The 21775-nt window shown below is 38.8% G+C and overlaps 1 pseudogene; it reads right to left on the reverse strand.

Moving 5' to 3' along the window:
- Positions 1-10606, reverse strand: part of LOC140853749 (uncharacterized) — a 55653-nt pseudogene extending 45047 nt beyond the window's left edge.
- Positions 10607-21775: the final 11169 nt, after the last annotated feature.

Below are 21775 nucleotides of genomic sequence, written 5' to 3' on the forward strand. Positions count from 1 at the left end.
CTTGAATGTCTACTCACTCATCAGTGATCTTCTCGATGTTGCAGTGGTATGAGTGATCTTTTGACCTATGATGTTATCGACTATTCGCAGCGAGGCTATTGAGTTTGACTGCACGTTTTCTGAATTCCTAGCTATTTAGATCTTTACTGTGTATGTTGGCTACAATAGGTTCAGATTCGCTGTTTGGAGTAGGATGCACCTAGATGGAATCTATCGATCTTGCTAGAAAAAGAGAAGTCCTATATGATTTGCGAGATTGAGTTTAAAAAGTCTTTGACCAAAGCAAGTGTAAATACTGAAAAAGAGTTTTCACGAGATTCACAAATGAACTTGAGTCGAGCCAATCTAGCATATGACTAGCGATGGGATCTGATGAGTTCTCCATATCCTCCATCAAGTTGAAACTCATGATAGAAGGACTGAATCATATGATAACTGCATCTAGGAGTTCATACTTTCATTCTACTAGATTGTCACTATATATTGATATGTGTCACTGATGGATTGTGGGACTCATCGAGCATCGTCTTGATGATCGATGACCCTCGAAGGGTAGAGTTGAAATTATTCCAATCCATCGAAAAGAATTTTGATGATATTGTGATGGAGATCACAATATATCTCACTATCAGATAGAATGAAACTTATGAGGTCACACATTAAGAGATTTAATCTTGAATTTGCCAATTGAGCTTATGAAGTTCTAATTGGGTTAGGATTTATTGAAATCCTATTGGATTTAAGAGAATCATGCTAGCATATAGTTAAATCAATTCTTCTCAGGACTTCAATTGGATTAAGTCCATTGCATTGAATCTAACCTAAATCCATTAGGATTTAGCTGGATGCCTAATTGTAAGCCCAAGTTGATTGGATTAAGTCAATGAGTTGGCTAAATTATCTCTTCATTTATTTCTTGATATTGTGTGTGGAATTAAGAGAAAGAAGAGATGGCGCCATGCATCTCTTTTGAAAATTTCGTGGGATGCCAACCTTGGATTGGCATGAGGAAGAGAGAGGGGCCCACCCTCTCTCTTGCATTGGCATGGAAAGGAGAGGGAGAGAGCTTGTGCATGAAAAAATCCTAAGGGGCACCAAGTGCCCCATCTACCTCCCCTCAATTATAAGGGGTGCTCACTCACGTTTATCTTATTTGACTGGGACGCCCCATAGACGTGCCAAAAGAGATTGATACCCTACTAACTAAGTCTGATTTTAATGAAAAATAATCAGATTAAAAAGGTAGAAATCCTTATGAGATAAGGATTCACCTTTTTAAGTTAATTGGTTCATGATTTAGATCAAAGAAGGATCTATATAAAGAGACAGTCTCTTAGGGTTTTAAAAGAAGAATAGAATTTTGAGAAATCAAAACTCTCCTCTCCTTCTCCACACCACACCCTCTCTCCCTCTTCTCTTTTTCATGCCCAGGGGTTGGGTAGTCGTATTCCACACGCCAAGAAGAAGAAGAGTCATTTCTACAGCAAAAAATGAAGAGAAGGAGTCTGCAGTTCAAGGGTTGAAGTTGTAGTCAAGATCATTTACTGATTAAGATTCAAAGAGGTATAGATCTTTCTTAGAGAAGAAGGATCTACTATGAGAAGAAGGATTCAAGATTGATTTCGGTGGATACCTATAGAGGCTGGACATGTATGCTGCTCCAAGATCTTTGAATCTGAGATTATCAATAGTGATAAATTTCTATCTTCACAAAGGTATTGAGATTTGATCTCATACTTATTTTAATTTTCATATTATATGCATATCTTTATTTCTAGATTTGGATAGGATTAGATGGGTGAAGGAAAAAACTGCCTTTTTTCTTGTAGGATCTTCCAGATCTAATGAGATCTGAAATGAAATATTTAAAAAAAAAATTATTCTACTTTATTTTAAATCTAAGATCTATTAGATCTGATTCTTATTATCTAATATTTAATCTAAAATTAAATCTAAAATTATGAGGAATAGAGAAATACCTCTAGGGTAACTAGATTACCTTGTAGATGATCGCAGCAATGTCCGAGGTTCTAAAATAGCCATGTAGTCACCTGGGCTCTATTGGTATCCATCAAGTAGGATCTAGATCATCTTCTCCTCGCAAATCTTTGCTCCAAAAATTAGATCTGGATCTGATCTGAAAGATTTTTAAAAGATCTTCTGAAGCTGGAGCAGCAGCTTCTCGATAAATCTCTGCAGCCTTCTAATCAGGAAGCCACCATGCCTTGGACAAGCACCAGATGGACGCCCAACCTCTTGGACATGAAGAGGGGAGGGAGAGGAGCAGAGGGGGTATGGAGAAGTGGAGGGGTTTCATATTTTTGCTGGGTATTGAGCAGATTCTCTAAACCCTAGGTGCAGACAGGGTTTAAATAGACCCTGCTGCGCCATGCAGTGCCCCATCATTCGATCAATTAGAAAATTTTAATTAATTCTGAAAAAATTTTAATTGATGGAGTGTTGTCATTTGATCATATCAGATAAAAACCCCACCAAACCCTCATACTGTTGGTGCCAACATTGGATAAACACAGTGAGATTGGCGCCCAACAGTTTGAGTCGATCAAGGCATAGAGTCCTCATCTCATGGGACTCTATCCTTATCCACTTGGGGCGCACGCCATATCTGATTATGGTACCCACTTTGAGAGTAAAATTAGCAGGTGGACACTCCATAAAAACTTTTCAATGACCTCTTGCCAAGTGGCCTTCAGTCCAAGATCCATAAGTCAACATTTGACCGATGTCCTAAAATGAAAATGGCAGGTACAGGAATTGGCAGGTGTTATCTTAAATTCATCTCATGAATTAAGATAAGACTTTTTTGAGCTGGACTAGCTCCAATCAGACTGAGAAAAACCTTCTCAAGGTTCTCTAGGTGAGTCAAATCATATTTGGCTCAATCAAGATGAAAAAGATTGCATGAGAAGAAAGTTAGGCTCAATCGTGTGCTAGCACGATTTCCTTGAACCCAATTGGATCTAATCCAAATCAATCAAACTGGGCTAGCTTGATTAATGACATCCAGATCCTAACTCTTGTTTGTGTGATCCAGTTAGGTTCATTTTCATATGGTAATGAGACATGTCATGATCTTATCATCGACATCATTGAAACTCCTTTCGATGGACCAAAACTCTTCTGATTCAGATAATTAGAATGATCAATCGTCAAGATCATTCTAATTGCTCCCAAAATCCACCAGTGACACCTAGCAGTATATGGTGGCAACCCATCAGAAATGAAGATGAATCTCTTGGTGCAGCTACCTGTGTAATTGAGTTCTTCTATCATGAGTCCCGACTGAATTAGGGTTAAGGTGAACTTGTCAAACCCAACATTAGTCATATGAATCAATCGATCGATCCGAGTCCGATGTGAAACCCTAATAGAAAACTCTTTTTCATTATTTCACTCTGCCATGGCCATGGGTTTAAGGACTCAATCTTTCGATCATCATAGGACTACTCCTCTTATCTATCGAGGTTGATAGATCCCATCTTGGTGCAATCTGGTTCCTACAATGAATATGCTGCAGCCAACATACACCTCAGGATTCCGAATAGTTAAGAGATCAAGTTATGGTGTAGTCAAACTATAACACACTCAAGATAAACTATCGATGTACCTCAGATCAAAGAACTAGACCCACAGCTGCAGCATCGAGCTAGTCATCGATGAGAAGGTAGACTTCCTTATGACTGCTCGAGGTGGTCACGCTCAGTACTTTCATTCTCAATGAATACCTGTACTTTCATTTCGGTGTCTCCACACCGTAGACTCAAGACTCATCTATCCTAAGAAAGTGATCGTACACCAATCTTTCAGATCGATCACCATCCTCGTGATGATCCTATGGTCAGGAGCTGTTTATGAGTTAGTTATGTAAATTTATGCCTTAAATTTTCAACTCTTGAAAATATGAATTAACACTCCTACTAACTCAAAAGATATATCATAGACATAATGTACATAATGTGATAGTAGAATAACCCTTTTATTCATTTATAGTCAAAATTATAAATTTGCCCTCATATTTGTATAGAAATGTGTCAGCCAATCTGGCATCTAGGGCACACATCTAACAAACTCCCACTTGACCTAATGCTAATTGGCTACATATCTAAGTCCCATCTTTTCAAGGTGGGCTTCGATCTTCTGCTGGCCTAATGGCTTTGTCAGTGGGTCTGCCACATTGTCTGTGGAGTCGACTCTCTTAACCTTGACATAACCTTTTTCAAGGTAATCACGGATCAGATGAAATCATCGCTCGATATGCTTGGATTTTTGGTAAGACCTTAGCTCCTTAGCTAGGGCTATGACACCATTATTGTCACAGTAAAGAGGGATGGCATCCGATGACATCACTCCAAGCTTTGCAGCAAACTTTTTGTACCAGAATGCCTCCTTCGCAGCTTCTGATGCAGCAATATACTCTGCCTCCATAGTGGAATCAGCAATCACCGTCTGCTTGGAACTCTTTCAGCTAACTACACCATCATTGCAAATGAACAGACTCCCAGATGTCAACTTTCGATCATCTATATCAGACATAAAATCTAAGTCTGTAAATCCCTGAACCTGGAGTTCTCCATTCTCAAAGACTAGAAACATATCCTTAGTCCTTCTCAAGTACTTAAGAATACATTTCACAGAAGTCCAGTGCTCTTCTCCTGGATTCGACTGATATCTGCTTGAGACACTCACAGTATGGGCTATATCAAGTCGTGTACATAGCATGTCATACATGAGGCTCCCTATTGCCGAAGCATAAGGGATCTTGCTTATGCATTCAATCTCCTCAGGTGTGCTAGGGCACATCTTCTTGGAAAGATGAATGCCATGTCTAAAAGATACTAAACCTCTTTTGGAGTTTTCTATGCTAAACCTTTTTAGCACCTCCTCTATGTACATCTTCTGTGAAAGTCCCAGCATCCTATTTGGTCTATCTCTATAGACCTTAATACTCAGTATAAGGGATGCTTCTCCTAGATCTTTCATAGAGAACTCCTTAGACAATCATATTTTGACTGAGGTCAACATAAAAATATCATTTCCAATTAGGAAGATGTCATCAACGTACAGTATGAGGAAGATAACTGCGCTCCCATTGACCTTCTTGAATACACATGGTTTTTCCTCATTCTGGATGAAACCAAATATTTTGATCACATCATTGAAACGAGTATTCCAACTCCGAGATGCTTGCTTAGGTCCATAAATGGATCTTTGTAGCTTGCAGATCTTGTGATCATCATCACTGGATGTGAAACCAAGCGGCTGTTCCATATAGATATCTTTCTCAAGATATCCATTTAAGAACGCCATTTTTACGTCCACCTGCCATATTTCATAATCGAAATAGGCTGCAACAGCAAGCAATATGCGGATGGATTTTAGCATGGCTACGGACGAAAAGGTATCCTGATAGTCAATGCCTTCGCACTGACTATAACCTTTCGCTACAAGCCTAACCTTGAATGTCTCCACATTTCCATCTGCACCTATCTTTCTCTTGAAGATCTATTTATACCTAATAGGTACAATACCTTCAGGTAGATCCACCAAGGTCCAGACTTGGTTTGAGTGCATCGAGTCAATTTTTGATCTCATTGCCTCTAACCATTCTCAGAGTCGATATCTGATATTATCTTGTCATAGGTCTTGGGGTCATCACCATAAGCCCCATTTTTCGTGAGGAACATTTTCTCTACTTTCTCTTGTATAGTACCTAAATACCTTTTAGGAGGATGGAAAATCCTAATCGATTTATGAGGTGGAAGAGGTTGTGTTAGGACTGGTTCTAATTGATTTGGTTCTTCAAGTTTTTTAGCTCGTTGCTCTTGGGAGATATTATCCTTGAGCTTAATTATTCTTCCGACGCCACTATCTTGAATAAACTATTTTTCAAGAAAAATAGCATGCCGATTCACAATCACATTGTGATCTTCCAGAATATAGAAATAGTATCCTGATAGGATATCCTATGAACCGAGCTCTAAAAGATCTGAACTCTAACTTGTCCTCCTGCTGTCTCTTGACGGAGTCAGACAACCCCAAATTCTGAGATGACTCAGACTTGGCTTCTTATCATGCCATATCTCATACGGTGTGGTAGGAATGATTTTAGAGGAAACCCTATTCAATACATATATTGCTGTTATGAGACAATATCCCCAAAGAAACTCAGAGAGGTCCGTGAAGCTCATCATGGAATGGACCATATCTAATAGGGTCTAATTTCTCCATTCTGAAACCCCGTTAAGTTGTGGCATTCCAGGTGGAGTCCATTGAGAGACTATGCCATTGTCCTTAAAATAGTCTAGGAACTTCCGACTAAGGTATTCACCTCCTCGATCTGATCGAAGAACCTTAATGGGCTTTCTTATTTATTTTTCTACCACATGCCTGAATTTTTTGAACTTTTCAAAAGCTTCAGACTTGTGTTTCATTAGAAACACATACCCGTATCTAGACATATCATTGGTGAAGGTAATGAAGTAGACATAGTTGCCTCTAGCCGGCACATCAAATGGGTTGCACACATCTGTATGTACTAGGGCAAGTAGGTCTGTGGCCCTTTCCCCATGTCCTGTAAAAGAAAGCTTGATCATTTTGCCTTGAAGGCATGATTCACAAACTGGATATGACTCGGAAGTCAACGGACTCAATAGTCTGGATTTCTCCAATTTGTTAATCCTGTCTTTCGCTATATGATCTAGCCTTAGGTGCCATAGTGTCTTTCGCTATATTATTTAGACTATATCTAGGCCTTTTAATTCCCATGGCATTCACATTTTGCTCGATATAAAGTACAGATACATCAATATGTAGCTGATAGAGATCATTAATAAGAAAATAATTTGTAACTTTATTATTTTTATAAAATATGTTACAATGGTCCTTATGAAAGCTAATCACATAGCCTTCTTGTGCTAAACATGAAACAGAAATCAAATTCCTGCTTGCTGCAGGCACATAATAACAATCTCTAAAAACTAAATCTAATCCTAACGGTAATCACAGAGGATAGGTTCTCACAACTACAGCAGCAACTATTGCTCCGTTCTCGATGCATAAGATCATATCCCTATCCCTCAACCTCTTGTTCTCCTCAAAATCTTGTATAGAAGTGCACAAATGAGCACTAGAACCAGAGTCAAGTACCCAACTGGATGCAGAGGAAACCGTAAGATTAGATTCTATAACGAACATACCTTCAGAAGGACCATCCTTCTTGTTCTTCAGGGTGGTCAGGTACTGAGGACAGTTTCATTTTCAATGGCTGTCTGAATTACAGTTGAAATATTTTTCTTTTTCAGTAGCCTTCTTCTTTGGTTTCGTCTTCTTCCTTTTTCCATCCACTTTCTGCTTCTTCGTAGACTTTTTCTTCTTTCCAAAAAACTTTCTCTTGGAAGAAGTCCGCTCCATAGTAAGGACTGAGCCTTTTGAACTCTTCAAAGAAAGCTCAGCCATAACCAACATGTTCATTAACTCAGCCAAGGTACACTACATCTTATGCATATGGAAGTTCATGATGAACTAACCATATGCATCGGACAAGGACTGAAGGATCACATCAATCTGAAAATCCTTGTCTAAGATGATACCGAGCTTCTCAAGCTCCTCAAGGTCCTTGATCATTGTTAAACAATGATCTTGGACTGACTGTCCATCACGCATTTTAGCCTTAAAAAGTCTTTGGCAGACTTGATACTTGGCTGCGCGACTTTGTTTACCAAATAACTCTTGTAGGTGAGCCAACATTTGGTGGGTAGTCATAATATTCTCATGCTGGTGCTGCAAGTCATCAGACATTGCACCAAACATGTAGTACCTGGCTTTGTTATCTTCATCCATCCATTTTTCCAGAGACGCTCTCTGTTCAGCAGTTGGATGTGCTGGCATGGCAGGTGGGTCCTGGTCCAAGACATGAGTCAGTTTCTCAGAATCCAGAATAATTTTGTAGTTTCTCAACCAGTCCTTGAAATTGGATCCAGTCGATCTGTGGGTGTCTAGTATTTTGGTTAGGAGATTGGATGCAGATATGTTTCCTGTAGAGAGTCAATAGTTTCTAATTAGATTTTGTAATCAGACCTAACCAATTTATTTAGGGATTTTATTTTTAAACAAATTAGGCTCCCACTATTTTCTCAGATCCCTACACTCCCTAGGTAGAGATGTGAAAATCTCCATGATTAGTGATTTCTAGTGGGTGATGCGGTTTCACCGACTGGCTCATCACCTCACCTAACAGTTATTGGTGATGGATCAACCGATGAGTCGACAATTCTTGTCCAATGATTCTCTAATCATGGTGCATCCAAAACTTGATCTCTAATTCATGAAGCTCACCGTGCCTGAAATATTGCTTCAATCCTTAGTTAAGTCAGACCCACCATTTGCACGAACTAGATTCCTGATTGGGTCCCTCACCGTATCCAAAATATTGAGCACAATCCATCCTCTAATCCGTAGCATCCAATTCCTAATGGACATAGTTGTATCTTTCCGGTGCAACTGAGCCATTGTAACCAGTCGAGAACAATCAATCCCAGAAAGGATATGGGACTCTATCCTTATCCACTTGGGGTGCATGCCATATCTGATTATGACACCCACTTTGAGGGTAAAATTAGCAGGTGGACACTCCACAAAAACTCTCCAATGACCTCTTGCCAAGTGGCCTTCAGTCCAAGATCCATAAGTCAACATTTGATCGATGTCCTAAAACGAAAATGGCAGGTGACAAGAATTGGTAGGCATTGTCTTAAATTCATCTCATGAATTAAGATAAGACTTTTCTAAGCTGGACTGGCTCCAGTCAGACTGAGAGAAACCTTCTCAAGGTTCTTTGGATGAGTCAAATCATATTTGGCTCAGTCGAGATAAAAAAGATTGCACGAGGAGAAAGTTAGGCTCAATCGTGTGCTAGTACGATTTTCTTGAACCTAATTGGATCTAATCCAAATCAATCAAACTGGACTAGCTTGATTGATGACATCCAGACCCTAACTCTTATTTGTGTGATCCACTTAGGTTTATTTTTGTATGGTAATGAGACATGTCGTGATCTCATCATCGACATCATTGAAACTCCTTTTGATGGACCAGAACTCTTCTGATTCAGATAATTAGAATGATCGATCATCAAGATCATTCTAATTACTTTCAAAATTCACTAGTGACACCTAGCAGTATATGGTGGCAACCCATCAGAAATGAAGACAAACCTCTCGGTGCAGCTACCTGTGTGATTGAGTTCTTCTATCATGAGTCCCGATTGAATTAGGGTTAAGGTGAACTCATCAAAACCAACATCAGTCATATGAATCAATCGATCGATTTGAGTCCGATGTGAAACCCTAATGGAAAATTTTTTTCCATTATTTCACTCTGCCATGGCCATGGGCTTAAAGACTCGATCTTTCGATCATTATAGGACTACTCCTCTTATCTACCGAGATTGATAGATCCCATCTTGGTGCAATCTGGTTCCTACAATGAATATACTACAGCCAACATACACCTCAGAATTTCGAATAGCTAGGAGATCGAGTTATGGTGTAGTCAAACTATAACACACTCAAGATGAACTGTCGATGCACCTCAGATCAGAGAACTAGACACACAGCTGTAGCATCAAGCTAGTCATCGACAAGAAGGTAGACTTCCTTATGACTGCTCGAGATGGTCACGCTCAGTACTCTTGTTCTCAACGAATACCTGTACTCTCATTCTGGTGTCTCCACACCGTAGACTCAAGACTCATCTACCCTAAGAAAGCGATCGTACACCAACCTTCCGGATCGATCACCATCCTCGTGATGATCCTATGGTCAGGAGCTGTTTATGAGTTAGTTATATAAATTCATGCCTTAAATTTTCAACTCTTGAAAATATAAATTAATATTCCTACTAACTGAAAGGATGTATCATAGATATAATGTACACAATGTGATAGTAGAATAACCCTTTTATTCATTTATAGTCAAAATTATAAATTTGCCCTCACATTTGTATAGGAATGTGTCAGCCAATCTGGCATCTAGGGCACACATCTAACAATAGGATCTAATACATGTGGGGTTAAAGGGTTTAATCCAATTCATTTTCTACTGCTCTTGTAAAGATTTTTGAAATCTATGCATGCATCCTATTCAATTTTCTAACAGTAACATCACCTCTCAATAGGATACATCCATCTGTAGTATACTGATTCACCAAGTTTTGCTTTCGCAGCTAAGTGAATAAATAGATGAACCATGATAGTGAAAAATCTAAGAGGAAAGATCTTTTCCATTTTGCAAAGTGTAAATGCAATACTAGACAATTAATTAAGCTCTCATGGATCAAGAACTTTGGAGCATAATGACTTAAAAAATGATGATAATTGAGCGATAATAGCAACCACTTGTTTTAGCATTGATGATCTTAAAGTTAGTGGAAAAATATCTTGCGTCAAAATGTGACCATTATGACTTTTAATATTAAAAAGTTTTCGCTCTTTGAGATTTACATATCTTGAAATATTCGATGCATAGCCATCAGGAATCTTGATATTCTTTAGAAATATCAAGAAAAGATCTTTCCTTTGAATCGACATTGCATACAATACAGAAGGTATATAAACTTACTAGCTCTCTAAGATGACGCTCCTGTCTTATGCCAATCTCTTTCAAATCTAAACATGCTTTTAAGTTATCTTTACTCTTTTCATCCAGATTTAATAATGTACCAATCAAATTATCATAAATATTTTTTTCTATATGCATCACGTCAAGATTATGTCTCAGAAGATTGTACTTCCAATTAGATAAATAAAAAAAATACTCCTTTTCTTCCTTAATTGTTGAACAACTGTATGTGTAGATATATCCATTGTGTCATCATCAATCCAACTTTTCTCTATATGATCATTATCATCGTAGAAATTGTCAACATCCTCAAATACTGCGGAATGAAGATTGTGAGTACTAACATCCTCTGTCAACCCTTCATTTGTTGAGCTTTCAACATCTTCCCTTTTTTTTTCTTAGAACACTTGGAAACCTTACCATACCTATGATTCATGCCATGCATTTACATAAAAACCTCAGCTCCAGATGGTGGTACAGGAGCAGATCGCAACTCTATATTACCATCAAATACATCTTGTTGAAACCGAAATGGATAGTCGACTTCTAACCATCGACGATGGCCCATATAGCAGAATTTTTCTCCATGTTTTAACCAATGTGAATGGGTAGAATCCCTACAAGAGGGATATGTAATATGTCCCTTTGTGCTCCATCCGGATAAATTGGCATATGCAGAAAAATTATTGATAGTCCAAATAAGAGCTATGCTCAATCTGAATGTCTGAGCACTGCAAGTATCAAATGAATCGATACCCTCCCATAGCTACTTTAATTCTTCTATTAAAGATTATAAAAAGACATCAATATCATTGCCTGGACCCTTATCACCTAGAATAACCATTGACAAATTGTTTCATACATATCTATGGTGGCAAATTATATGGAATCATAATGATTGGCCAAGTTCTATAAGCAGAACTCAATATCTGAAATAGATTAAAGCCATCAGTAGCTAAACCCAATCTAACACTATGAACATCTGAGATAAAATCAGGATGCCTATCATTAAATACTTTTCATGCTAAACTATCAGCTGGATGTCTTAACATTCCATCTTTTATACGACCTTCATCATACCATCTCATCGAAGAAGCTATCTTCGATGATGCATAGATTCTTTTCAATCTAGGGATCAGAGGAAAGTAAAATAAAACTTTAGCCAATTTTTTTCTTGCCTTGAGCAGCATCCACTTTGTTTAATATATCACTCTCATCTTCTTTATGTGATGCCCATCGTGAAGAGCCACAGATATTACATAATTCTTGATTAGTATTTTCCTTCTAATACAACATACAGTCATTTGGACAACTATAAATCTTTTCATATCTAAGATCCAATTCCTTTATAAATTTTTTGGCTTTATAAGAAGAAGTTGGCAAAATAGGGTCTTCAGGAAATGCATCATTTAATAATTGAAGCAGTATAGTAAAACTTTTATCAAACCATTCGTTCAAATATTTCAAATGAAATAGACGCACAAGAAATAAAATTTTTGTAAAATTTTTATAATCCGGATATAATTCTTGATCATAATCTATCATCAAATTATTATTGGAGCAACTTTCTCAGGTTGTGGACATCAGGAAATAGCAAGGATCAGATTGTGGAGGTCTTTGAAGGCCAGCAACCAAGCAAAACAAAAATAGCTTTCAAGATTTCAGTAGCCTTGTAAATCCTATTGGAAGGATTTCTTTCTGCGATTTGAACTCCTTCTCTTCTAGATCTAAAATTTACCTTTTGGGACTTGAAAGTACTCTTGATGAAGACTCTAAAAAATAAAAGATGAGACATGGAACTCCTCTTGGGTGGCAAAAAAAGGGCACACAAAAGGGGGGGCGTGCATAAGGAGGGTGCTAAAAACCCTAGCACCTCCTTTCTTTCCTTTTTGGGGTGGGCAGCCAAGAAACCCTAGGTTTTCTTGCTGCTAGGATGTGGAGAAGACTAGAGAGAGAGAAAGAAAGAGAGAGAAGGTTAGGAAGAAAATAATTTAGTATTCCTTCGATTCATCGAGTCAAAAAATAATGTATCTTTATATACAGGGTCAATATGACCCAACCCAAAAGCTCCCCTGGCTAACTTAATATAAGATTGCGCTCACTCAAGCCCATGTACACCCATGACTTGACCCAATCTCATAATCTTAGATTCAATCCTAGTCCAAATATAAGTTAGCCTCTCAAGGCTCAAAATTTCTAAACCTCAAGATCCGAAAGGCTAACAGCCTTTCGTCCTAGGGCCCAAACTAGTCCTAGAGACCCCATGACCACCTTATGGACTTTGGACCTTGGTCTTAGTCTTGGTCCTCTGAGCCTTGAGAGCATCACATAAGGCCCAACAATCTCTATCTTGGTACCCTAAGGCCTCAATCAACTCCATCCTGTCCATCAAGTATATCAGTGTCACATATTTTTGAAAGTTATCCCGTGGAAGTACCTTCATCAGTGCATCCGCTGAATTTTCTTTGGTGTGGATCTTTACTAGCTCTACCTTACCTTTTTTTACAAAATCTTTGATCTGATGATACCTGATATCGATGTACTTCATCCTCGCATGGTAGACAGAGTTCTGTGCAAGTAACAATGCACTCTGATTGTCGCGTTGCACCCTGATGGCCTCCTATGCGAGGCTCATCTCCAACGCCAAGCCCTTCAACCATAGATCCTATTTTATTGCCTCTGTAATGCCAATGTACTCCACCTCAGTTATGGATAAGGTCATGATAGGCTGCAAGCACGATCTCTATGAAATGAGACCTCCAAATAGGCTAAATATAAAATCTATCATCGACCGTTGGATGTCCACGTCTCCATCGAAGTCCGCATCTACGAACCCTTCTATCAACCTTCAAGCCTCTTTGGATGTGTTGGAGAGTCTCTCAGCATCTTCTTGCTGTCCGTAGTAGATGCCAACTCCAACAGTACCCACCAAGTACCTGAAGTTTTCCTTTAGTGCTTGTCAGTGCTTCCTGCCAAGTAGCACCATGAACCAGCTGATCTGGCCTACCGCATGGACGATATCTGGCCTACAACACATTATGACATACATAAGGCTCCCCACACTAGAGGTATATGGTACTCTCTTCATCTTCTGAGCCTCCACCTTAGTCTGTGGCTATATCATCTTCGAGAGTCTAAAGTGCCCGGTGAGTGGCAGCTTCGCCGGTTTCGCTTCTTTCATCCCAAATCTCTCCAAGACCTTCTTGATGTAACCTCCCTATGATAAATGTAGCACCTTCTTGGCTCAATCTCTGAAGATTTTTATACCTAAGATCTTCCTCACAGGCCCCAAATCCTTCATCTCAAATTTTCGAGACAAGGCTGTCTTCAGTTCCTGCACAACCTTCCTACTCTTACATGCTATAAGCATGTCATCTACATACAAGAGTAGAAACATCCTAGACCCATCTTTTAAAGATTTAACATAAATACAAAAGTCATACTCACACTTACAAAGTCCGATGCTCCTCACATAAGAATCAAACCGCTTGTACCATTACCTCAGCAATTGCTTCAGTCCGTACAGTGATTTCTGCAACAAACAGACCTTCCCTTCTTCTTCTGGCTCTCGGAACTTAGGTGGCTGCTTTATGTAGATGCTCTCCTCCAGATGCTCATGAAGAAATACCATCTTGACATCTATCTGCTCCAGCCCCAAGTCCTAAGCTGCTATGATGCTCAGCGGCACCCTGATAGAAGTATGCCTGACGATGGGAGAGAAAAATTCACTGAAGTCGATATCTTTCTTCTGAGAGTATTCCTTGGCCACTAGACTCACCTTGTACCTGATATCTTCCTACTCCAAAGGCCCCTCCTTGCATTGGTAAACCTACTTACAACCAATGGATTTCTTACCTTGTGGCAACTGCACCAATCGCCACATCTTGTTCTTGTGGAGAGAGCATCTCCTCGGATATTGCTTGGACCTACCTCTCTCTGTCCTGACTCTTCATAGCCTCCTCATAGGTGTAGGGGTCCCTATTCACTATCACCAAAGCATATGACACTGTCTCTTCGAAGCCATATCATTTCGGTTGCCTGACATTCTTTTTGGGCTTGTGCAGTGCAATCTCGATATCCGTCCTAGGTCCTGTTTGCTCCTGCTGGATCTCCTGGCTTCTTTCATTTATCTGAGCTCTCTCCACCTATAGAGACATCTTTAGGGAGTGCTCCACCTGAATATCAAGTCCTTCCGATGCACCGCAAGTGGCAAAATAGAATAGGATGTTAGTTGTCCAGCACTGCCCTGCTGGACCTCCTACTGCTCCTGCTGCTTCTCTTTGCCATCTCACCTTTGGAGAACTAAATTTTTATCAAAGGTGATATTCCTACAGATGATAACCTTTTTCTCTAAGGGATCCTATAGCCAGTATCCCTTAACTCCTCATGGATATCCCAAGAACCCATCTTTCGTGACCTGGCATCCAATTTGCTCCGCTCACCAGCATCGATGTGCACAAATGCCTTGCACCCAAACACCCTTAGATGGCTCAACTCAATCTTCCTGCCAGACTATTTTTTCTTTGGAATACTACTATCTAACTTGGAGTGAGATTACCGATTCATCAAATAACAGGCTGCATCCACTGTATCAACCCAGAACACCTTAGGAAGCCCTACCTCCAGCCTTATGCACCTTGCCTTTTTTATAAGGGTTTTGTTCATCCTCTCGGCTATCCTATTTTGCTGAGGAGTCTCTCTCACTTAAAAGTAGCTTTTGATACCATAATTCTCACAAAAAATTTGAAACTCCTTGCTGATGTACTCCCCACCATTGTCGGACAACAAATACTTCAAGCTCCAACCTGTCTCCTTCTCCACCTCAGCTTTTCACACCTTAAATTTGATGAAGACTTCTGATTTCTCCTTCATGAAGTAGACCCATACCTTCCTTGAGAAATCATCTATAAAGGTCAAGAAGTATCTCACCCTGTTTCTTGCTGAAATCGGGACAGATCCCTACGCATCAGTGTGAACTAGTTCCAGTGGGGCTACATTGCAGGCTGAACTACTGGCAAATTGCACTCTCCTTACTTTTTCATCTGGTATGGCTCATATACCTCTGAGATACCTTCATCTAGATTTAGAATCAAACTATACTTGCTTAGCTCCTTCATCCCATGATCTCCCATGTGGCCTAGGTGGTAGTCCCATGACCGGTGAGCCCCCTACTGGTCCTGCGCTGCTACTGCTGCATCAGATTCTTTGGTCACCATAGATCCTTTCATTCTGTAAAGGTTGTTCTTCATCCTCCTACCTCTCATCATACTATGACTCTATTTGAGATGTTCAACACCCCACTCCTGACACAACTGCTGAAGCTGTAGCCGCTCTACTTCAGGTAACCAAGTGACACGAGATTCTTCTGCAGATCAGGGATGTGCTTCACATTAGTGAAAGTCCACACCATCCCATCAAACATCCTCACCCAAATGCTCTCAATACCAGTAACTCGACATGGGTGATCATCTTCAAGTGTCACGCTCCCTTCATCCGTCTTGGTGTATGTAGCGAACCAAGACCGGTTTGGGGTGTAGTAATACGAACAGGCTGAATCCAAGGTCCATACATCTGTATTTTGCTTGTGACCATCTAATATCACCAAGAGATTATCCTCCACCTCACTATCGATCATCATACTCAATGCATCAGATCCTCCCTTATTTTTCTTCTTGTTCTTCCACTGTGGGCAATCTCATTTGAAGTGTCCGATCTCGTTGCACTTGTAGCACCTGGCTTCTTTCTTGCTCCTGCTCTTTCGAGATTTTGACCATCCCTTTGCTTGCCTCTTTTTCTTCTTCTTCCTGATCTCTCCCCATGGCCAAACCCTCCTAAGGAGCACCTTCCTTGGTCAACTTCTCTCACTGTTCATTGGACCGCAGCACTGAGACCATATCTTTATACTCTAGGGTCTCCTTGCCGTAGAGCAGCGTCGTCATCAATGGATCATAGGAAGGGGGCAGCGAGCATAGCAGCAGTAATGACCTATCTTTCTCCTCCATCTTCACCTCGATGTTCAGCAACTCATTACACATCTGATCGAATTTCTGGATGTGACCCAAGACATCTCCACCTTTCTACATCCTAAGACTGTACAGTCTCTTCTTCAACATCAACTTGTTACACATATTTTTCTCCATATACGTTGTGCATAATTTTGATCACAAACCTTTTGAGATCCTCTCCTCTAATATTAAATAGAGCACCGCATTCACCAAATATCCTCTAATCATAGAACAAGCCTTCTTCTCTAGGGACATCCACTGACAATCTGTCGTCCCTTCAGGCTTCTCCTCTAATGCCTAATCTAGATCTGCTTGAACCAAAAGATCTTTTATCCGAATTTTTCATATGAAATTTTTTTTTCCCATCAAAATTTTCAAAATCAACCTTCATGTTGCTTCTCATGGCTGGATCCAAATCAAAAACACAACAAAACTCCAAGGGATTTGAGAAGTATCTTGACAGAGTTCTTGCTGAAATTTCAGCCTTTGAAGATTTTCAACTCTGGAGTCTCTTTCTTTCTTCACACAATCTGTGCTTTGATACCAATTATTGGAGCAACTTTTTTAGGTTGTGGACATCAGGAAACAACAAAGATCAGATCGTGGAGATCTTTGAAGGCCAGCAACCAAGCAAAATAAAAATACCTTTCAAAATTTCAGTAACCTTGTAAATCCTGTCGGTAGAATTTTTTTCTATGATTTAAACCCCTTCTCCATCAGATCTAAAACTCACCTTTTGTGATCTGGAAGTATCCTTGATGAAGCCTCCAAAAAATAAAAGATAAGGCATGGAACTCCTCTTGGATGGCCAAGAGGGGGCACACAAAAGGGGGGGCGTGCACAAGGAGGGTGCTAGAAACCCTAGCACCTCCTTTCTTTCCTTTTTGGGGTGGGCGGCGAAGAAACCCTAGGGTTTCTTGCTGCTAGGACATGGAGAAGATCAGAGAGAGAGAAAGAAAGAGAGAGAAGGTTAAGAAGAAAATGATTTAGTATTCCTTCGATTCATTGAGTTAGAAAATAATGTATCTTTATATACAGGGTCAATGTAACCCACCCAAAAATTCGCTTGACTAACTCAATATAAGATTGCGCTCACCCAAGCCTATGTACATGCATGATTTGATCCAATCTCATAATTTTGAACTCAATCCTAGTCTAAATATAAGTTAGCCCCTCAAGACCTAAAATCCCTGAACCTCAAGACCCGAAAGGCTAGCAGCCTTTCATCCTAGGGCCCAAACTAGCCTTAGAAACTCTATGACCACCTCATGGACTTTGGACCTTGGCCTGAGCTTTAGTCCCTTGAGCCTTGGGAGAATCACATAAAGCCCAACAATTATGATACCGATATTCTATCTCATTATTAGATGAACGCCAAGCCCTCTCAACATGCATAGGATCAATAAATGTAGACTTATCGGGCATCACATCTATTTCTTGTTCTTTACTGAAATATCCTAAATTTTCAATACCAAATTCCAGAGCATCTCTAAACAAACCCATCATATCATCATCTCTTGCAGAATTTTTTTGTAGATTACTGGTTCCAATATCAGATCTATATTTTATATGTGAGGATTGATTATATAAAGATGGCAACATGAATTCTTCAAGAAATACCTATTCAGCATATCCTCTTACAAAACCATTCCACACCAAATGTTCTTCGATAGTTTGTGGATTGAGAGAAGAATTATTTACATATTTTCGGCATGGACAAAAAATCTTTTCATTCATTGATCCTTTCTCAACAGCAAATTTAATGAAATTTTGCACTCCTTCAAAATAATCTTGATTGGATCTTGACTTGTTTATCCAACTTTTGTCCATTGTATGAGAACAATAATTGAATAATAAATTTTAAAAAAAAAGTTATACAAATAAAATTATTCAAATAATCAAGATTACAATTTACATCAAAAAATTTATAAGGGCACAATGAAGTATACATTAAAATAGTAATTCAGCAAACCACATTACATAATATGCTGTTAAACAAAGCATTGTTAAACAAGCCACATAAAATTTCTAATCTTAGTTCAATTTTTTTAAAGTTTTCAAATGATGCAAGATTAGAAGGGTTTAGACATCAAGTTACAAGGGACCAATTTCATGTCTAGGCTCTTTTCAGTTGTTCATTCATGAACATTACCTGGACACTTAAATTTTGCCTAAGTATCCTAACCTGATACTTAAACATGCAGATTGATATGACACTTAGACAAGCCTTCATAAGAAGTAGCTTGGATATGATAGGGCCTGATGATTAGACATGCAGCCACACCAGAAATACCAAGCAGAATCCCAACATAGATTTTGAAAGGGAGTAGAAGATGCATGTACATCAAATACACTGAGTCATGTTAGGATTTCTAGAATGATATAAAGGCATGGATAGGAATATAATTCTTTTGGTGGATGAGGTTATTGTGCTACATCTTTATCAACAAATAATCAAGGATTCCTATGGAGGGAAAGAAAAAGGAAATAAGCCAAGCATCAAAATATGCATCTAATGAAAGAATTTGCAACAAGCGAACCTGTATAAGGCATATCATTGTATCAGCCTAAAATAAAAAAAGCAATTATCTTTGAAATGAAGATTAGCACAAACCAGTGAGTAAAGTTCTCCAACTCAATTTTGTAGAGGAGTCCCACTTAATGCCCACTTATATAGAGATTGTAAGGCAAAAACAGCTTTTGCAGGATTGCAATGCCTATCTTTTATGAAATGAGCCTGCCCAACAATATAAAGAGTCTCAGAGAGTCTGAGTCAGTAATTAATAAATTGCTTCACGAAAGAAAAGACATCATTGAATAATATAAGATACCAGTTACAAGGTTCAGAATAAAAAATAGTCACTTAATCAAACAGCTAGTTAGCAAATAACATCATTTATGCTCCTGTGTGACACCTGCTGCCAACTCAACATTAGGATGAACAACAAATGAAAAGAACAAACAAACAAAACACAAGCAACAAAGCAATTCTTGTACTAAGCATTGATTGTGAAATATCAGATCTAATGGTTCCACCAAGTCCCAACCCACAGACTAACAAACCAAGGAAGAAACAAAAGGAATAAATTAAAGAAAACATTCAAAATTACAACAGAAGTTGAAACCTATCCTATAAAGTGTAACATGCAAAAGTTTCTGCCATTGTTTGCCACTTATTTGTTCTGGCAATAGATTAATCTTGTTTTTTCTTTTTCTAAAGGATGTGAACAGGAAACTTTGAGTTAAGATACATATCTTCAGAGTACATGATTTATAGAAAAGCGAAATCTTTCAGATTTAGTGCCTTCAAATCAACTGCTTCAAAGCCCAAATATTTGCAATTAGTTACAATCTTTTGACAAACAAACCGTTCAAAAAAATTAAACAGACCGATAGTTATCTTTTAGCCAACAAACCATTCAAAAAAAATTACATAGAGGCAAGGAAAAAGAAAAAGAAGAAGAAGAGTAGAAATCATGTATATCGACAAAAGTTGGAAAATTCCATCGCTTGATGGAACAAGAAGTTCCCATTCTTTCACTGAGATCTTCGCCAAAGGCCATAAACAAAGAACAAGCCAAGTAGAAATTTGAGAAAAGCATCGAAAAAGAAGAAGAAGGGAAGGAATGCTACATGAATTTCGACTCAAGAAAAAAAGCCACGTGCTTTCGAGCCTTAGAGTCACCATCAGAGATCTCCGACGGAGAGCCCGGATTCCCCACCTTGGCATTTCAATGCTCCCAGAAGCTCCATAAAAAGGGAGAATTAATACGAACATCTCAAACCCTAATGAAAGAATAGTGCCATACAAGCCAATCATATGGGGATGCGAAAGGACTTTTCTGTGTCATCTTCCTATTCATTTGCATGACATTAGTTATTTTATTTATGAGGTATTGTGTTTTATCATTAGCTGCATCATATTTTTATGATTATGATAAACTCCATGGATTAGGACAATAATTTTAGGATCATGATGAGATCATGCCAATGAGATCTAAAATCTTGATAGCCCCAGTCTAAAATATTCTCAGTCGTTGGATCATCGAGTCGGAGATCGATGATATCGGTAAGACTGGTACATCCTATGTATGCTCGATGGAGAGCGTGGTTGATCTCACAATCATTTATATGGTGATACTAATAAAAGGATGTAGATGCTCATTAGAGAATGAGTTCACTGAATTGACTTGCATGAAGAACATCTGATGGAACCTTACAGCATGTCAACAGATGGTTCTTCAGTGAGAGTGGTGCATGTGATCATTTGACCTGAGATTACCATTGTACCTTGTGTACATGGACCCTTACTTTGGTTTATTCCCTAGCACACTACTTTGAGATGTGTATGGGATATTCTGGGTATGGTGAAGTGTGTATGGAGATTGTGAGTGGTCAATAAGAAATCGATCACTCTTTGTAGGAGGAGAGATATCCTATGTGATCTCATAGGATGATGACTCTGAGTCTCTGGCCAGAACAGGAATGAACAGTAGAAAAAATTTTTACTGGTTCATCAATCGAGTCATCGTCATCAGATCAAGATAGATATGGATAGGTATTTGGATTGGACATATTTTCATGCCCATGACCTTTTCGAGATGTTGTGTGATCGAAGGATTGAATTGCACGATAACTCACCATGAAAGGATAATTTTGGTATTTCTATCAAATTCTAAATCTTTTAGATAGTCATGATACATTGCTAGACGTCAATCTTGACTCATAGACTCATCAGAATTAAAAGAGTTTAATTTAAAAATCAATTAAGAAGAGTCCTAGTTGATTGGGACTCTTGAGCTGACCTAATCCAATTGGATTAGGGTTACGTCAAGAGTCTGGATCCACTGCTGGCTAGATTTGGAACCCACTGGGTTACACATAATAAAAATTTGATCTTGATCTAATCTATTTAGATTTATTGTAAATCTAATGGGTTAATTGAATTGCTAGCATATGTATTAACTCCAGTTTTCAATTGGGTTCAGTGCAAAGGTGTTTGTGCTAACTCTTGACTTGTTGCCTTGACCTAATATGATTGGATTTGAACCATCTAATTGTTAGGTGGTTTATCTAATTTTTAATAGAAGAGTTCCATGTGAAATAACCTCCTCCACGCCAAAGTGCCACACA

This window comes from Elaeis guineensis, chromosome 14, assembly GCF_000442705.2.
Source record: "Elaeis guineensis isolate ETL-2024a chromosome 14, EG11, whole genome shotgun sequence".
In the NCBI taxonomy this organism is placed as follows: Eukaryota; Viridiplantae; Streptophyta; class Magnoliopsida; order Arecales; family Arecaceae; genus Elaeis; species Elaeis guineensis.